The sequence below is a fragment of the Furipterus horrens genome, unplaced genomic scaffold (assembly GCF_987537825.1).
Source record: "Furipterus horrens unplaced genomic scaffold, mFurHor1.1.pri manual_scaffold_5, whole genome shotgun sequence".
Classification (NCBI taxonomy): domain Eukaryota; kingdom Metazoa; phylum Chordata; class Mammalia; order Chiroptera; family Furipteridae; genus Furipterus; species Furipterus horrens.
The window spans coordinates 14,778,790-14,796,076 of record NW_028327175.1 but is presented as its reverse complement, the minus strand read 5'-3'; positions in this window follow the sequence as shown (position 1 = coordinate 14,796,076).

The window sequence follows — 17,287 nt, the reverse complement described above, 5'->3', positions numbered from 1 at the left end:
TCTCTCTCTCTCTCTCTCTCTCTCTCTCTCTCTCTCTCTCTCTCTTTCTTTCTCCTTCCCTCCCTCCCCTTTCCTCTCTCTAAAATCAATAAACATATCCTAGAGTGAGGAACAAAAAGAGAAAAAAAAAGCAGGTCTTGTCAGATTGGAAAAAAGCAAGACAGAACTATTTGCTAGGAAAAAATATGTCATGAACACACTAATAAAAAAAAAAAAATGAGTGGTGAGATAAACATAAGGTAATGGACTTCAGGACCAGGAATAATAATGGGAATATGGAATAAAGAGGGACAGTTCAATCCGTTTAGGATTACATTGTCTCAATCAATTCTGGCAGAAGACAATGCGATCCTAAATGTTTGTTCAAAATGCATGATGTAAAAACTGACAGAACTGACTGGAGAAGTAGACAAATCTTCAATTGTAGTGGAAGATGTTAACACTCCTCTCAGCAGCTAATACTGATAGAACAAAAAGACAGAATTAAACAAGGAGAGAGAAAACATGAGCTACATATTCAGGCAACAGGATACAGCTGACCTTTAATGAAGCACCCAACCACTATAGTATGGGGCACAGTGTCCTCCACCCCCCACCCCCAAAATTCATGTCTACCTGGAACTTCCAAATGTGAATTTGTTAAGAATAAGGGTCTTTGCAGATTAAGGTAAGAATCTTCAGCTGAGATTATCCTGGATCATGGTAGACCCTAAATTCAATGACACTGTCCTCATAAGACTGAAAAGAACAAACCATAGTGATGAAGATGATGTTAAGACAGAGGCACAGAGTTAAAAGATGCCCCCACAGACCGAAGAATGCCAAGGATTGTTGGCAACCACCAAGAACTAGGAGAGAAGCATGGAATGGATTCTCTCCCAGAGACTCCAGAAGGAACCGACCCGCTAACACTTGATTTCAGACTTCTGGCCTCCTGAATGGTGAGAGGATGAATTTCTGTCGCTTTAAGCCACCCAGTTTGTGAAGATTTGTTACAACGGCCCTAAGAAATGAATACACTCAACCAGTTGCACCCTTCACCAAAACTGAAAGGTCTTGATAATTCCGAAGGCTTTGAAATCATATAGACAATCTGCCCATATCTCAGCAAAGTTCACAGAAACCAGCTACAGAGAAATATTTTGAAATTTTACAAATATTTTGAAATTAAACAAAGAACTTCTAAATAAATCATAGGTCAAAGAAGATATCACAAAGCAAATTAGAAAACCCCTTGAACCGAGTGAAAATAAAACCACAACATAATGTCTGTGGAAGCAATTAGAACAGGAATTAGAGTTACCTGTGTTGTTTTAAATGCTTCTATCAGAAAATAAGATCTGAAATCAATTACATAAGAGTCCATTATAAGAAGCTAGGAGACTATGAGCAAATTAAATTTGAATAAGTAGAAAGGAGAAAAAAAACCCAAGAGAAAATGAAGTAGAAAACACAAAGAGAAAATATAGATAAAATATTAATTAAACCAAAATGTAATGCTATAAAAAGTATAAAAACATTTACAGGGTGGATAAAAGTAGGTGTACAGTTGTGAGTGTGCAAAACACAGAGTTTATTTTTGTTATTATTTATTAATTATTGTATTATTTATTTGTATTACAATTGCAAACTTTTATACCTCCAGTGAGAATCACCAAGGAAAAAAAAACAAAACAAAAAGACCTAAATTACTAGCATTAAGAATAGAAGGAGATATTTACAGACCTTCCAGACATTACCAGGATAACAAGGGGGTATAATAAACAATTAATGTCAATAAGGTCAACAATTCCTCATGAAATTGACAAACTACTTGCAAGATACAAATTACCAAAACTACTTCCAGTAACATAGAAAATCAGAATAGCTGTTTAATTTATCAACAAAATTGATTTTGTAATGAAATATTGTATGTAAAGAAAACTCGAGACATGTATGAGCTTTACAAAATATTGTTAGAAAGAAATAATATAAATTTTACACAAACTCTTACATCAACACATAAATAAACATAACATTGTACAATCATAATACTACTCAGCAATAAAAAAAGAAAATGCTACTAATCATGCAAAACTGAGGGCCCATCTAAAAGCATTATGCAAATGAAAGAAGTTGGACTCAAAGAGAATTTACCGCAAGATTTCATATAGGAAACTATAAAAATAAGACAGAAGTAGAACTTGATAATCAGCAATTAACCTTAAATTGTAAAATTCTATGAATTGATGGAAATTTTATTAATTCTTCATCTATTTATATTTTTATTTACTAGGCTCTATTTCTTTAGATTAAAATATTCCTGCTATTCTTGTAACGCCATTCCAGTCTCAATTAGCGATTGTCTTTCTCCTATATAAATTTCTAACTATAGGAACTGACCTATTTTTAACAAATTAAATCGTTTTGCATACATGGGTAAAAGTATTGGTATTTTGGTATAATTATAGTTATTTGGTAATACTGAAAATTTTGGATTAAAAAATAAATGTGTTATTTGGCTTAATTAAATATAAACTTAGATTTTAATTGTATATCTTTATACTGTGTACAGGGTGGGCAAAAATAGGTTTAAAGTTGTTCATATGGAAAATAATACAATAATAAATAATACAAGAATAAACTGTTTTGCATACTCACAACTGTAAACCTACTTTTGCCCCATCCCTGTATGTATATTTAAGCATGTGTAATAAGCATATAATTAGTTTATTTTTAAAGATTTAGCTAAAGCTTTTTTCCTACATATTATTATGTCCATTTGCATATATTCTCATGTGACATGTTTGTTTATATGATACTCACATTTGAGAAAATTACATATGATTTCTATATTATAATAACCTATTTTTCCCTTAAACTTTTTTTTTTCCTAATAGTACCTAAGTAAGAATAGATGGGGATATTGAAATTGTGTTTAAGTTTGTTTAATGGACAAATAAATTTTAAGTATATAATTATTTTTCACAATTCTCCAATTTGTGTTTGAAAGTAAATGTTGGCACTAAGTTTTGAGCTGTTTAGGTTTCTTATCAAATATAGAAGAAATTAGGAAAACCTTATTTAACCCAAACATGAGTTCAGGTATATTCATTCCTACATCTAGAGAGACTGAAATTCTTCGGCAATAGGTTTCCTACTCATTTTTCACATCGATTGTCTCCAGACCCTGACAGAATTAAAAGTTATGGAGTTTCACCTGTACACACATTTTTAAAACAATGTATCCAAGTTTTGCTGAGCTTTGGAAAGTATGCTGCAGGTTTATTTTGTGTTCAGGGCAAAGGTTGAGTTCTTTCTTATTACAAACTATTTTTCTACCTCAATCTTTTCACAAAACAAGAGACAGAAAATCCCTTCAGAAAATCATAGCCTTGCAGGAATACAGAATTACAAGCCAAACAGGTAGGCCTTAGGAAAAATAAAAGCTAATGACAAGTGACCTTATTTGCATGCACATGCTATCAAACAACCCTTGTCTGGGTTTGATGACTTAGTGAGAATATGACTTTTTCTTTAAATCCCAAGAGCATATTCTTGATATTCTTATGGATGGGGACAGAGAGACTGACCGAGTCAGGTGGCCTCCTCCCTGACCTCGGTTCTTGTCTTGCCTGCAAGAGGATAATTCAAGCGAGAGACAGACACATATAGTGGAAATGAGATAGCAAGTTTATTTATGAAACACATATAAGCACAGAGCTGCCTGCGGGCAAGTCTAAATGCCCCACATATAGAGGAAAGAAAGTTATTAGTAAGTTTGTGAGTCTGTTCTATTCATTTGAGCCGAGGCTACAAGTGGGTACTTGGCTAGTCTAAGTACTCCAACTATTGGGGTTCAGGTGTTATATAGCTTAGTCGGCTTTTAGGTTCCTTCCCCTTCTTCCCTTTCTACATCTTGGGAACTAAGGCTTTCTTGCTCAGTTAGTGAGGGCTCTATGTCTTAAGTGAAATTGTTACAGGGGCCCCCTTTCCCAGCATAGGCCCCTCCTCTTTCTATTGTGTAATTCCCACTTGTAATGTTGATTACACCCTGCGATCTTAGTAAGATTGTTACAGAAGCCCTGCAGTCTCCAGGACTCTCCTCTCCTTTGGGGCTATTTAGCTTGCACTGTTCAGGACACCTGGCACTCTTAGCTAACTGAGCTCTGGACTGTTGAGTTCGTTGTTGAGATGGGCCTTTCTTTTGCTTCCAGCTTCCCGTATTAAGTTCTTTGCTACATTGTAATGGTGAGGTCCCTGCCTTTACTAACTCTCTGGTCACTCATTTCTAGCTGCTACCTAACACTTCTTTCTTAACCTCAGCTATCAGAAGGATTCTGAGGGGTAACAGGGTGCAAAACATGGGCTTCCTGATAATAGGGGGACACCCTCACAGGCAGAATTGGGGGGGCAGGGAAGAGTGGAAGGTACAGTGTTTTAAGATACCTTGCATAACAAAGGCAAATTTAATAACCATGCCTTCCTGAAGGGAAGAAGGCTGCTGCTGCCCAGGGTGAATTGCGTACTGACTATGAGAACATGCAGTGACTCATGACACAGTCGGTGGGAGGGGAAAGGGGGTGGATGCCCTCCATGGATGCCTGTGCATCACTGGAAACTATTGTCCTGGCTCAAGTGGCAGCTTAAAGAGGGTTAAACACACTGGGGAGCTAACAAAAATGGCGAACACTAATGCACCATAAGGAAGGGCCAGATATGAGATCACATAAGAAGTTCTGAGCTGAGCCTTTAAGTTGGGGCAGGCCAAAGGTCAGTAAGGGAGCCACAAGGTCAGAGGAGATCTGCAGAGAGGTCTGCCTGGAGAAGACAGAGCTACAGGGACCCACCAGGCCAAGCACAGACATTTGAGAGATGCTTGGAGCTGAACTGTGACCAGGAGTAATGAGTTGAAGACTTCTGCTTCTCTGACTTTTGATTTGGGACTTTAGAGCTTGGTGTAAGCTCTAGCCCTCTGGGTTTTTGGTATTTGGACATTATAGGCTTCTGATCCTGCTCCCTGCATAGATAAGAGCACTGGTGGGACCAGGAAATGCAGGGCTCACTAGGGGCTTAGACCCCCAGAGGATGGGAGCCCACTCTTGGAGGCAAGATCCCACACTGGGACAGTGTAACATGGTACATAGTTTCCTGAACTGCTACATGGACCCTGAGAACAGCACACCCCAGATCCTGAAGGAGGGAGCTGCTGAGAGAGGATGGCAACTCTGAAACCCACAAGTGCACATGCCAAAGAGGATGGAGATCTGTTTGTATGAATGGCTGGTGGACAAAGAAAGATATGGGGAACTTCTGGGCATGGTTTTCACTTGTAGCCCTTGGGGAAGCAAGGGAAGTGCTGGGTCTTGTGGAATAATAGGGCTCTGAGCAGGAATGCTCTCAGCCCCTCCAAGGTTGGAACCCTGTTAATAAAAACCTGTTTCCTTCAACACAAATTGTTGAGTCATGCAGATTGAAGTCACCAGGTGGCCAAGCCCAGTTTGCATGGTTATATGAACAAACACAGTATTTATATTAAATGAAAGAAGTAGCTATGATTATTCTTACATGTGCAAATGTGATTAAAATCATAATAAAGGATGGCTTAAAATCTATCAAACTCTGATCTCTACATTAGATAATAGAGAGACAATAGTCCAGGATAACTATGACCATAACTCTTCAGAATTCATAAGAAGATGTGTGATCAGGATTAATTGTGGGGACTTCCAGCCAAGATGGAGGCGTAGACAGACACGCTGCATCTCCCTCCACAACTAAGGAATGCAACTACCTCAAAACTAGAAACAACCAGAAGTTTCAGAAAATCAAACTGCATAGAAGTCCAGCAAACAAAGATATAAAGAAGAAATACTCATCCAGACAGGTAGGAGGTGTGGAGCCAGAGTGGGGAGGACATGGTGTGGTGGTGGCAGCAGTGGTGGCAGCAGCAGGCCTGCAGAAAGCGCAGTCACACATTTTTAAAAGTCAGGAGGGACACCTGGGGAGCATTCCCAGCTCCTCACCGGACCTCGAAGCTCACGGTCCCAGCACTGGTGAAAATCAAGCCTCATTGCTTCTGACTGTACAGACCAGTGGGGATTGGGATGGAGGCAGAAACTGCCAGTCTCAGCAGAGTCCACTTGTTTACAAGGCCTCATGGCCCTAGAACATCCTCAGACCCACCCACTCTGGGAATGACGACCAAGGCAACAACTAAAGGGGTGCCAGTCTGGTGCAGAAGTGGGAGAAGTGCTTGGAAAAGGGGCGAATGCTGGACAGACAGCATTGTTCCCTCTAGGACTCCTCCCCCACATACAGCACCAAGACGTGGTGAAACAGGTCACCCTGTATTGATGAATCCCTAAGGTTCTGTCCCTTACAATGTAACAGGAGTGACAACTCTACCTGGGCTAAGGAGGCAAACAAACACAGGAACCTGTCAGAATAAGGAGACAGAGAAGTATGGCCCAAAAGAGGGAATGGATCAAGGTTCCAGTGGGAGAACTAAGTGACAAGGAGATGGGCAACCTAACAGATGAGGAGATAGATAACCTAACAGACACCACATTCAAAACACTGGTGATAAAGATGCTCACAGGCTTGACAGATATGCTTGAGTATGGCAAAGACATAAAAGAAGAAGTGAAGGCTATGTTAAGTGAAATGAAGGAAAATCCACACAAAACCAATGGTGAAGGGAAGGAAACCAGGGTTCAAATCAATTATTTGGAACATAAGAATTAAAAAAAAATAGTCAACCAGTGCAGAATGAGGAAGCAAGAATTGAAAAAAAAATAAGGAAAACTTCCAAAATTTTGCAAAGGAGATGGACATACAGGTCCAGGAAGCACAGAGGGTCCTGGGAGAGCTAGACCCAAAGAGGACCACACCAAGACCCATCATCATTAAAATGCCAAAAGTTCAAGGTAAAGAGAAAATTCTATAAGCAGCAAGAGAAAAGCAGAGAGTTACCTACAAAGGGGTGCCTATAAGACTACCAGCTGATTTCTCAAAAGAAACTTTGCAGGCAAGAAGGGACAGGCAAGAAGTATTCAATGTGATGAAAAGCAAGGACCTACAACCAAGATTACTCTATCCAGCAAAGATATCATTTAAAATGGAAGGACAGATGAAGTGCTTCCCAGACAAGGTAAAGCTAAAAGAGTTCATTATCACCACACCATTATTATACGAAATGTTGAAGGGACTTATTTAAGAAAAAGAAGATCAAAACTATGAACACTAAAATGACAACAAACTCACAACTATCAACAACTGACTCTAAAAATAAAAACAAAATCCAACTAAGCAAGCCAGAATAGGAACAGAATCATTGGTATGGGGATCATTTGGAGGGTTATCAGCTGGGAGGGGGAAGGGGGAGAAATGGGGAAATGGTGTAGGGACTAAGAAGCATAATTGGTTGGCACAAAATAGACAGGGGGAAGTTAAGAATAATACAGGAAAGGGCAAAACCAAAAAGTTTATATGCACGACCCATGGCCATGAACTAAGGGGGGTGGGATTGCTGGAAGGAAGGGGGATACTGGGCAGAGGACAGCAAAGGGAAAAAAATTGGAACTACTGTAACAACATAATCAATAAAATATACTTAAAAAAAAAAATTCTCACCTTGGCTGATGTGGCCCAGTGGGTTAAGTGCCAGCCTGTGAACCAAAAGGTTGCTGGTTAAATTCCCAGTCAGGGCACATGCCTGGGTTTCAGGCCGGGTCCCCAATTGAGGGTGTGTGAGAGGCAACCAATTTATGTTTCCCTCACACATCAATGTTTCTCTTCCTCTCTTTCTCCCTCCCTTATCCTCTCTCTAAAAGTAAATAAAATAAATAAAATATTTTTAAAATGCCAAAAAAAAAAAGATTAATTGTGAATAATATAAGCCTCTCCAAAAATGATAGGACAAAATAAAAGAAATAAGCATGCAAGTTATGCTTATTTCAGCATGGAAAATATTAGCTTAGCATATTATTATTAATCATTCAAAAATAAATATAAGAACCAAATATTTTGAGAATCTGTCCTATATTTAAGATTTCTTGTTTGGAATCATTGTTGATACGTTCATTTCTTTTTACCTTGAGTAAGAAATTATTACTAATGACTAATGTAGATAAACTTCAAACAGTATATTTACTTTGCATGAATGATAGTTGATTAAACTGTAAATGTTTTTATAGAAAGCTCAATTACCTTCTTTTGAACTGAAAAAATATTAGCAATGATGATTTTAATACATAGGAAAATAACATATAAGATTTAAACCCATACCTATTCATAACACATACTTAAGCACGAATAAATACATGTACTGTGTACATGTCCATTTTGAAGGAAAGAACTTCCAAAAAATGAACATTGTACACACGTTGGTCATCTCTCTTCTATTTGTTTCATCATTAATTTGATAAATAGATTTTTTAAAAGAATCCTAATATGATTTCAATTAATCATACCTTCTCTATACATTATGAAGTTTTGAGTGCCTGCTGAATGGCAAGTACCGACCTTGGAGGACCTAGTCTACTAGAGGTTGGGGATAGAATGATAATTAGGGACTCTATCTACATTCAAAATTTATAATATAATGAGTCTTACTAAATTTAATTATTAGAAAAAATGGAATTATGTAATTCCAATCTCTAAGAGATAAAGATCTCAAGACTTGTTATATATCTTTCCAAAGTCTTTTGAGAAATGATTCATATTTTAATCTATTTGCTAAAAGTTATTTTGTTCATTTATTATTCTTAGTATAATAATGTACACACATAAGCCAATGGCTTTCTTCTTCGCTTTTCACTGTCTGCTACTCTCCTTTAAGGAAGCTCTACTCTTTACATGTTTTCATTTTTATGGTAGCTATTTTCAAACTTCTAAGCATTACTTACCATGGAAATCTATAATTAATGAAGAACCTATCTCAGAAAATTATTGGTCTTTACTTATTTTATATATAATGATTCTGTGAAATCTTAGGAAATGAATGTCTAGGTGAAAAAAAATCTTGAAATAAAAAGTGGAAAATCTTTACAGTATGTTTGATCAATCATTTAGAAATTCCTATAAAAACAACTGCAAAAATAATTGGTTTACAGAGCTATTAAAAAGGAAGGGCATCATGGAGGTAATTTATTTTTTGTTGACATTTGTAAACCATTAAAACGCTTTCTTACAAATATAAAGTTTAGGTCCTGCTTAAACATCCGTTATACAAATCTGTACCTACAATAAGAACAAACTTTATGAGTTAGCCAAATATCTCTAATGTTTATTGGAATGTAGGCATTCATAAGATTCAAAAAAAACACTGTAAGGATAGTTTAATAATAGAATACTGATTTTTGTTAGTATTTTCAACTTGTAATTTAATATGATGGTGACCACTAAAAATATTTTATATTCAGTTTTGAAATTTAATCCTGGGCTATAAACCCAAAATTAGAAACTTTTAAATAAAGACTAGCCCTTTATGTCTAAGAAACACAGAGTTAATTCTAGATTTCTCTCCTTATTTCAATATGGTCTCTACAGAGATTATGACTTGACTGAGGCCTATCTTGCCTCTAATCTTCTGTAAGCCTTCCTCAGCTTGCACATATTGACAAAGTTCACTCTTCTGAACTCACATAATATCTGTAACTTTTGATCCAAAATTTTGCAGTTGATTATAATGCTTTCATGTTGTTTAATCATTTATTGGTCAGTGTGCATTTTGTTATCCTCTCTACTTAAACTGTGATTTCTTAAAAGCATACATCTCTGATCTTATTCAACACCTACTTAATGAAGGATCTGTTATAATCACCCAACACTGCTGTTGATTTATTTGAGTGTTCTATTATGTTGAAATATTAATCATATAAAATAAAACCTGAGTTGTAATTATGGAACTTTAAAGAATATAGAAATTGGTCAATAATCTTGACCTTTTATAAAAATATCCAGTACCCATGTGACAAAAGCTCACAATTTTATACCTAATCAACTACACAAACACATTTAAAACTTAATTGAACATACGCTTTGACTGCATTCACAGAACTTTGAAATGTAACCATGTAATGCCCACTTTATAACCATGGCTATTTTAATGAAGAAAAATAAATAAAAATATAAATTCTTTACAGTTTTTCATACAATAAATAGAACCATAAATACCTAAAGAATCAATATATAGAGAAATGTAATGTTGTCATAAGTAGAATATATTTTAATGCTTTGAGAATTTGCTTTCATTACCTCATTCATGAACATCATATGAATGCATATTGGTACTTTCAGCCCATATACAGTTGACATTATTCTATATAGTATCTTTTAGTACAATTATGTTTAGGCCATACTTGTTTGTGTTACTGAAAGTATCTCTCTAGATTAAGTGGGAAAACTAATAAAGATAATTTAAGTACAATGGGAATGCTACAAAGTTTAACCTGATATATCAACAGTTGCGGATTACATCATGAACTAGATACTGTGTAGGATTTAAATGTAAAAGTAATATCTTACACTTGTCCTCAAAGATAATTAGAATAAAATAAATAAAAAGTATTATTTTAAATTTACAAGTAGCCTTTAGTATAAAAATAATTGGAGACAGCCAAAGATAAAGATAATACCTTATAAGGAGATAATAATTAAACTGGATACCGAGCTTTGAAAATGAATAAAGAACATGCAGTATATTCCTCATAATTTTTTTCATTTATTCAACATATATAGAATGCATGCCTACAGTGAGTTAGAGACATTTTTAATAGTAGCAAATCTACCTTTTTTTCAATTACAGTTCACATTTAATATTATTCTGTATTAGTTTAAGGTGAACAGCATAGTGGTTAGACAATCCTATGCTTTACAAAGTGGTCCCCCTGATATTTCAAGTACCCACCTGGCCCTGTACATAGTTATTACATTATTATTGACTCTATTACATTTGCTATAATTTACATGTTTCTATTTTGTTTATTTTGTTCTTTAGATACTACATATAAGTGAAATCATATGATATTTATCTTTCTCTGACTTATGCACATCTTCAACATTTAAGACCAAACCTTATATCAATGAGTTTAGGTAATATTATGTTTAATCTAAAAGTACAGAGAATTTAAATTTAATAAAAATAGAGTTTAATCATAGCTTATAAAATAACTCCAAACAAAATCTTAAAATTTGTTACAATTTGTTTTGATTGATTACAACAATTTTTAGAAGATAAAGGTATTTTGGAGGACAACTTATTGGAAAAATATGTTCTTAAATGAAAAGTAATTATTTTTTCATAAATTATAGTCATACCAAAGATCTACAGGCTGAAACAATACAATGAAAATATCACAGATAATTTAGACAGGCCTTGTTTCTTTTTTCTGTTGATTATTACCAATATTCTGAACCTCATTCATTTAGTATGAGGTTTAAGTAGATCAGACCTATTAATAATTTGTGATCTGAAGATAAACTTGCTCAGCTTAGTAAGTATGAAATACATATATTGCCTGGAATTAATTAGCCTGATTACTGTTTAATAAAGTATATTCTTAAGAATTCTAATCCAAAGAAATGTTCCTAAAGTCAAAATAAATTTCAAGCGACAGGCCTGGATGTGCAAGGACTGCAATTTTTTATACTTTTAATAAGCATAATTGTAATTTGAGTCTCCATTCCAGCTGACTATAGAAATAGTGATTTCAATCACTGAAGAATCCTGAGGTGCAGGAGGCATCTTGTTTGGGTTATCATTGTCTGCCCAAGGTGACACCTTCTGAAGTGTCCTTTTTCTTTCTAACATTTGGTGATCAGGCTTAGGTAGGCCACCCCCACACTGCCTCATCCTGTTCTGGTCAAGGCTATGGCTCTCAGTGCTGGGTCCCTGCTGGTCTCAGTCCTGTGAGAAACATTCTTCTGCAGACTTGCATGGAGCTAGGACATGTTCTCTTGGCTTTTACTTCTCAGCTCTCTATATTTCCCCTTTGATACTTCCTCTTCTCTATCCAGTTCTAAAAAACCAAATGTCAGTGAGTTTCCAAAGAGTAAGCATTATCATAGCAGCTGTCTTAAAATTAAGAATCCAACCCCTTTTTAAGTTGGTGTTCACCAAACTTATTACAGGACAGTTAAAAAGAAACAAGCCCTGGCCAGGTGGCTCAGGTGGTTGGATAGTTGTCTAGTGCACTGAAAGGTCACTGGTTCTATTCCCAGAGCATATACCCAGGTTGTGGGTTCAGTCATTAAGTCCCAGCATGTGCAGGAAGTGACCAATCAATGTTTCTCTTTGACATCAATGTATGGATCTCTCTCTTTCTTCTCTACTCTTTCTATAATTATAATAAAAAATTTAAAAATGCAAAATAAGAAAGGAACCACTTATTATCAGTAATCAGAACCAATGTTTCCTGGAACACAGCATGGGCACCAACTGCATTCATTCATCACTGAAATAATTTGGTAGTAGTAGAAGCACTAATAAACTTTGTGCAACTGTTTAAAAGTAAGGGAGAAAACTATATTATGTTATAAACAAAGTTACCTAATTATTCTATCATACGATAATATCCATTTTAAAATTCTGTTCAATATTATTTCATAGATGTTTTGTTTTTGAATGAAATATTTCAAATTGGTGCTCAGTGAACAGAATAGGACATTTTATTATAAATCCAAATTATGCAATTTTGAAACAAGCATTCTTGTTTCAGGAAAATATCTACAGTCTTCATCATAAAACTGATACCTTTAATAGGTAATAAATGTCCTTTGCAATGATTTCTAGAGAAAGAGTAGTTTGCCTGCCAAGTAATGTCATGCTTCAGAGTTTCATTAGACTTATAGAAAGACTTACTAGTTAGATCTCAAAAACCTAAGACCTTTTCAGAACTTCCTCTTTTGGGATCTAGTCCACAGTTATACAATCATCTTAATGTATACCTTTTAGCTATTAATGAAGTTTTAAAATTTCAAACAGGAAATTAAATAGTAGATAAGTATATATTTATTATCATTAAAAAGTATTAGTATGCATTCTAAAATCAGCATCTTATTTAATTTTATGCCAAAATCAATGTCCTCTGGGAAATTGTATTTAATTTATAATCGATGATATCACAATTATATTATGAATTTCACTTTGCATTTATAAGCAAAATAAGTTATGTACATTATAATTCCATTTCATCTATAAATTTGCAATTTTTCTGATTTATTTAAGGCTTTTCTTTACCAAAAAATATGATAAAAAGATTTTCATATTGGTAACTGTGATGAGTAAATCATGATAATGAGGTAAGGATGTCTTTCTTTGTGTTCAGAAGTAAATGATATTTGAATATGTTAATACTGGATTCATCAGAATAGAGACTCTTTTCAACAACTAAAAAACCTTAAGAATAATGCAAGTAATGTGAGAAACATGTGAACACTGGGATAATGTGGATCAAGACAAATTCCTAGATGATATGGCAGAAGAAGTATTCCTCATGTCATTAAAATTGTATAAACTTTTAAATTTTCACTTTTACACAATTGATGATGGCTACTGAAATCTTTGGCCTGTTATTATTGAACTATATGTTTTTAAAGATAGGATTTCAACACGAAAGTATTATTGTAGCATATTTTATTAAATGAATTGATTTAAAATACAGGAGAAACAGACTCATAGGTACAGGGAACGAACTGAGAGGTGCTAGATGGGAGAGAGGTTGGGGGATGGGTGAAAAGGTGAAGCGATGAAGATGGACAAATGACAGTTACAACATAGTCACAGGGATGTACAGTCCAGCACAGGGAATACAGTCTATAAAACTGTAATAACTATGAGTGGTACCAGGTGGGAACTAGGTTCATCAGAAAGGATCACTTTATAAATTGTAGAAATGTCTTACCACTCTGCTGTACACCTGAAACCAATATAAAATAATACTTTAATTTAAAAATTAAAATATTAGAAAAGATAAACTTCAGGAAAATTAGAGTCTGCAATCCCAGTAATTTTTTTTTGTTCCCAGATATAAGGCTAGTAAAATGTGAAATTTTAAGACTCACAGTTTCAAAGTCACTCTCACTGGTGACTTAGGAGAGCAGGTCAGAAATCAAGCTCTACCTCTGATTGGTTATCTGCCATTTGGCAAGAGATTTAATTATGTGTCTCAAATTATTCCAATTATAATAAATGTCTGTCTTCTAAAGAAACCTTATTATTCTATCAATATAAAACTCTTGTAACATGTTGCATTTAAAGTCCTCCTAGAGTATCAATTGCTATGCATTCAGCTGAAATTTTGTTCTATTATTAAACTGGTAGCCTGCTATGTGCTAATAGTGGTTGGAGGTGCTAAAAATTGAGGTTTATCTATGTTTGACAGATCTCTGTCTTCTAATAACAGCATGTTTTAGATAATGGTCTTGGGCAGTATTTGGTTTGCCATTAGTGAGAACCACCCCTGGCTGGTTTGGCTCAGTGGATTGAGCGTCGGCCTGCGAGCTAAGTGTCGCTGGTTCGATCTTCCAGTCAGGGCACATCAGAGAAGGAAAACTCTGACTCCAAAAAACCTCTGCTGCCTTGCGGCATACCTCTTCAGGGGAAAGGCTAAGGGAGTAAACCCCGACAGAAAATCCGGAGCCGGAGTCCCTAAGGCGGTTTGACGTTGTAGTCAACACCGGCAACTCCTGCGGCGCACCTGAAGCCAAGCTGTATTGACTCCGTCTTTCCCTTGGACCCTTCAGCTGCGAAGAGAGGGGGCGTCTGCTGCATGGGCAACAGCAGACCCTCCATATCACCCTGCCCAGGCTCTGTAGCTTCAGCTCCACTGGAGAGGACACTCCAGCGTCATCTCAAGATGTCGATTCAACACGGGAGGAGACAGATACCGTGTCACTCCCGAGTCGGACTGCACAACCATTCTCGGCGGTGCAGATAGACTCTTAAGAAGCTACACCATCGTCTCTCGAGATGGACGACTGCCGACGACGAGTGAGAACCACTGAATGCTTTTAGAAATAACATACAAAAGGCAGAAATAAACATAAATGCTATTATTCTCAAATGACAAAGTCAATATTAATTTGAGTGATTATGCCAAAATCTTTTTTGGGCCCCTGTCCATCTCTACATTGATGACCAAACAACAACTCAGAGTGGTGTAGGATATAATTCTCATACCACAAGTGCTCTCAGAATGCAAATTGAGTGCCTTAAACTCAATCAATGCTGGTAACAAACCTGCATATGCAGGTGCAAAGACAGAGTCCCAATATGCCAATGAATTTCAAGTCTCCAATGTCTCCCAGTCAATTTCATAAAAATCTTATTGGTGCAGTGTGGATTTCTCTCCACCTATATATATATATTTGTGCTGAAGATCTATCAGCATGGTGACAAACTCTAATGGTGCAAAAGGTAAAGTAAAGTAAAAGATGGTCTTTATCACTAAGAAAAAACTTGAGGGCTTAAAAATGGGAAATTCTTGTTATATGTAAGATTTATCACTTATTCACTGTACTTACAGTTACTATTATAAAATAAAAATTATTAAAGATGACACCATTATTTCCAGATTTTTTAGTTTCATTTTTTGAGGTAGAGCCTGAGTATTATTTATATAAAAATGTGGACACTTTTAATTAGATTTACACCAAATAGGCTTTTTCATGGATCGATTTGGTTTGCATAGGAGGGATATCTTTTGTGTAGCAAGACCGGAACACAAAATCACTGCACTTTTAATACTTAACCCAATGATCATATAGTACCAGAGATCATTTAAATGGGCTTAAATGCATATCACAGATTTAAGTACCTACAAGGATCCTAATCACAGATTAAGTAATTACAAAGATTCTAATCTCTACAATCTGCCTTGAACAAATGACAGCCAAGGTATAAGAAGAGAATTCTGAGATGGGAACATACAGTGTTTAAGTTATTTTGATGCACACATATTGCCACAAAATTAGAAAACTGAAACAATAATTCCATATAAATGCAAATCAAAAACTCTCCCTTTACCTGGTCATGATGTGTTGCATCTTTTCCCAACATTTATTGTATATTTTTAAATATAATTACAAAGTAACCCATGTTCAAACATGGTACAATTGGAAAACATAAGTTTTTTTAAATTAGACTCATAGTCCTGCCACCAGCGATGACTACTTTAAATTCCCGAGGTTACTATTCACCAGACTCATCAGAGGTGAGTAGCCACAAAGAAATGGGGGCGTTGGACGCACGGATCAATCTCTTCCACCCCGGGAAAGTTGGGAACTGCGTGTTTTCACCTACTCACTCTGCTGTGCTAGGGGAAGTCCCTGCGGCAGCTACCAGCCCAAGCTGCCGTCTCCTTTCTCCTCTGGGTGGCTAAGCTGCCTTTCCCATCAGAGCTCCAAGGCTGGCAAGGCAGAAACCAGTCTTCTGGAGAGCCCTCTCAGAAAAGTTGGGGTGCTGGATGTACAAATCAATGCTTTCTGTTTTACTTATAGACCGGATACAACAGAAAGGGTCAAATTGCTCATATCTTTCTTATTCTTGCCTGCTCTTTAGAGACAATTCTTCCTTTCAGAAACAGCACGTGATCCACCTCCATCCTGGGAAAGATAAAGGCTGTCCCTGACCAGCCTCCTCTATTCCTTCAGAGACAGATGTAATTAAGACTATTGATCCGCTAATGATTTTTACTGCCTCTCATGTCCTTAAGTATTGTCTCACCAACTCCTACACCTTTCTAGTAACTGGAAAACTTTAACCTTAACCAAGCTAGCTCATGCCAAGTAAATGTCTAGCCTCTTCATAGCACTGATTGACTAGGTTATGAGTATAGCAAAATCTTTTATATCTACCATTCTATAAAATTTTGGGGATTGCTTCCTAGAACATACAAATACTAGCAACTCTACCCACAGATTGTGACTCAGAAGATCTTAATGTAGCTAAGGAGTCAGGATTTCAGCAAAGTACCCAAGAATGTTTTGATGGATATTTTCCATATACCATGCTGAGATAGGCAATACCAAGGAAAATAAATAACTATAGATATCTGGCTGTTTCAGTTGGAATGGTAAATGCCAATATAAAAGTTTCCCTGGGTTATTTTTTTTTCCTAAAAAGACTCTAGGCCTACAAAATTTGTAATTAACACATTTTCTTAAAAACTCATTGGAGATTTTTTTTAAAGATAAGAACCTTACATTGCCTATGTCCTTTTGACACAGGAATTCAAGCATGCATTCTAGAGCAGGTCTAAAGATGACTAGATAGATAGGTAAATAGATAAATAGCTATAGACCT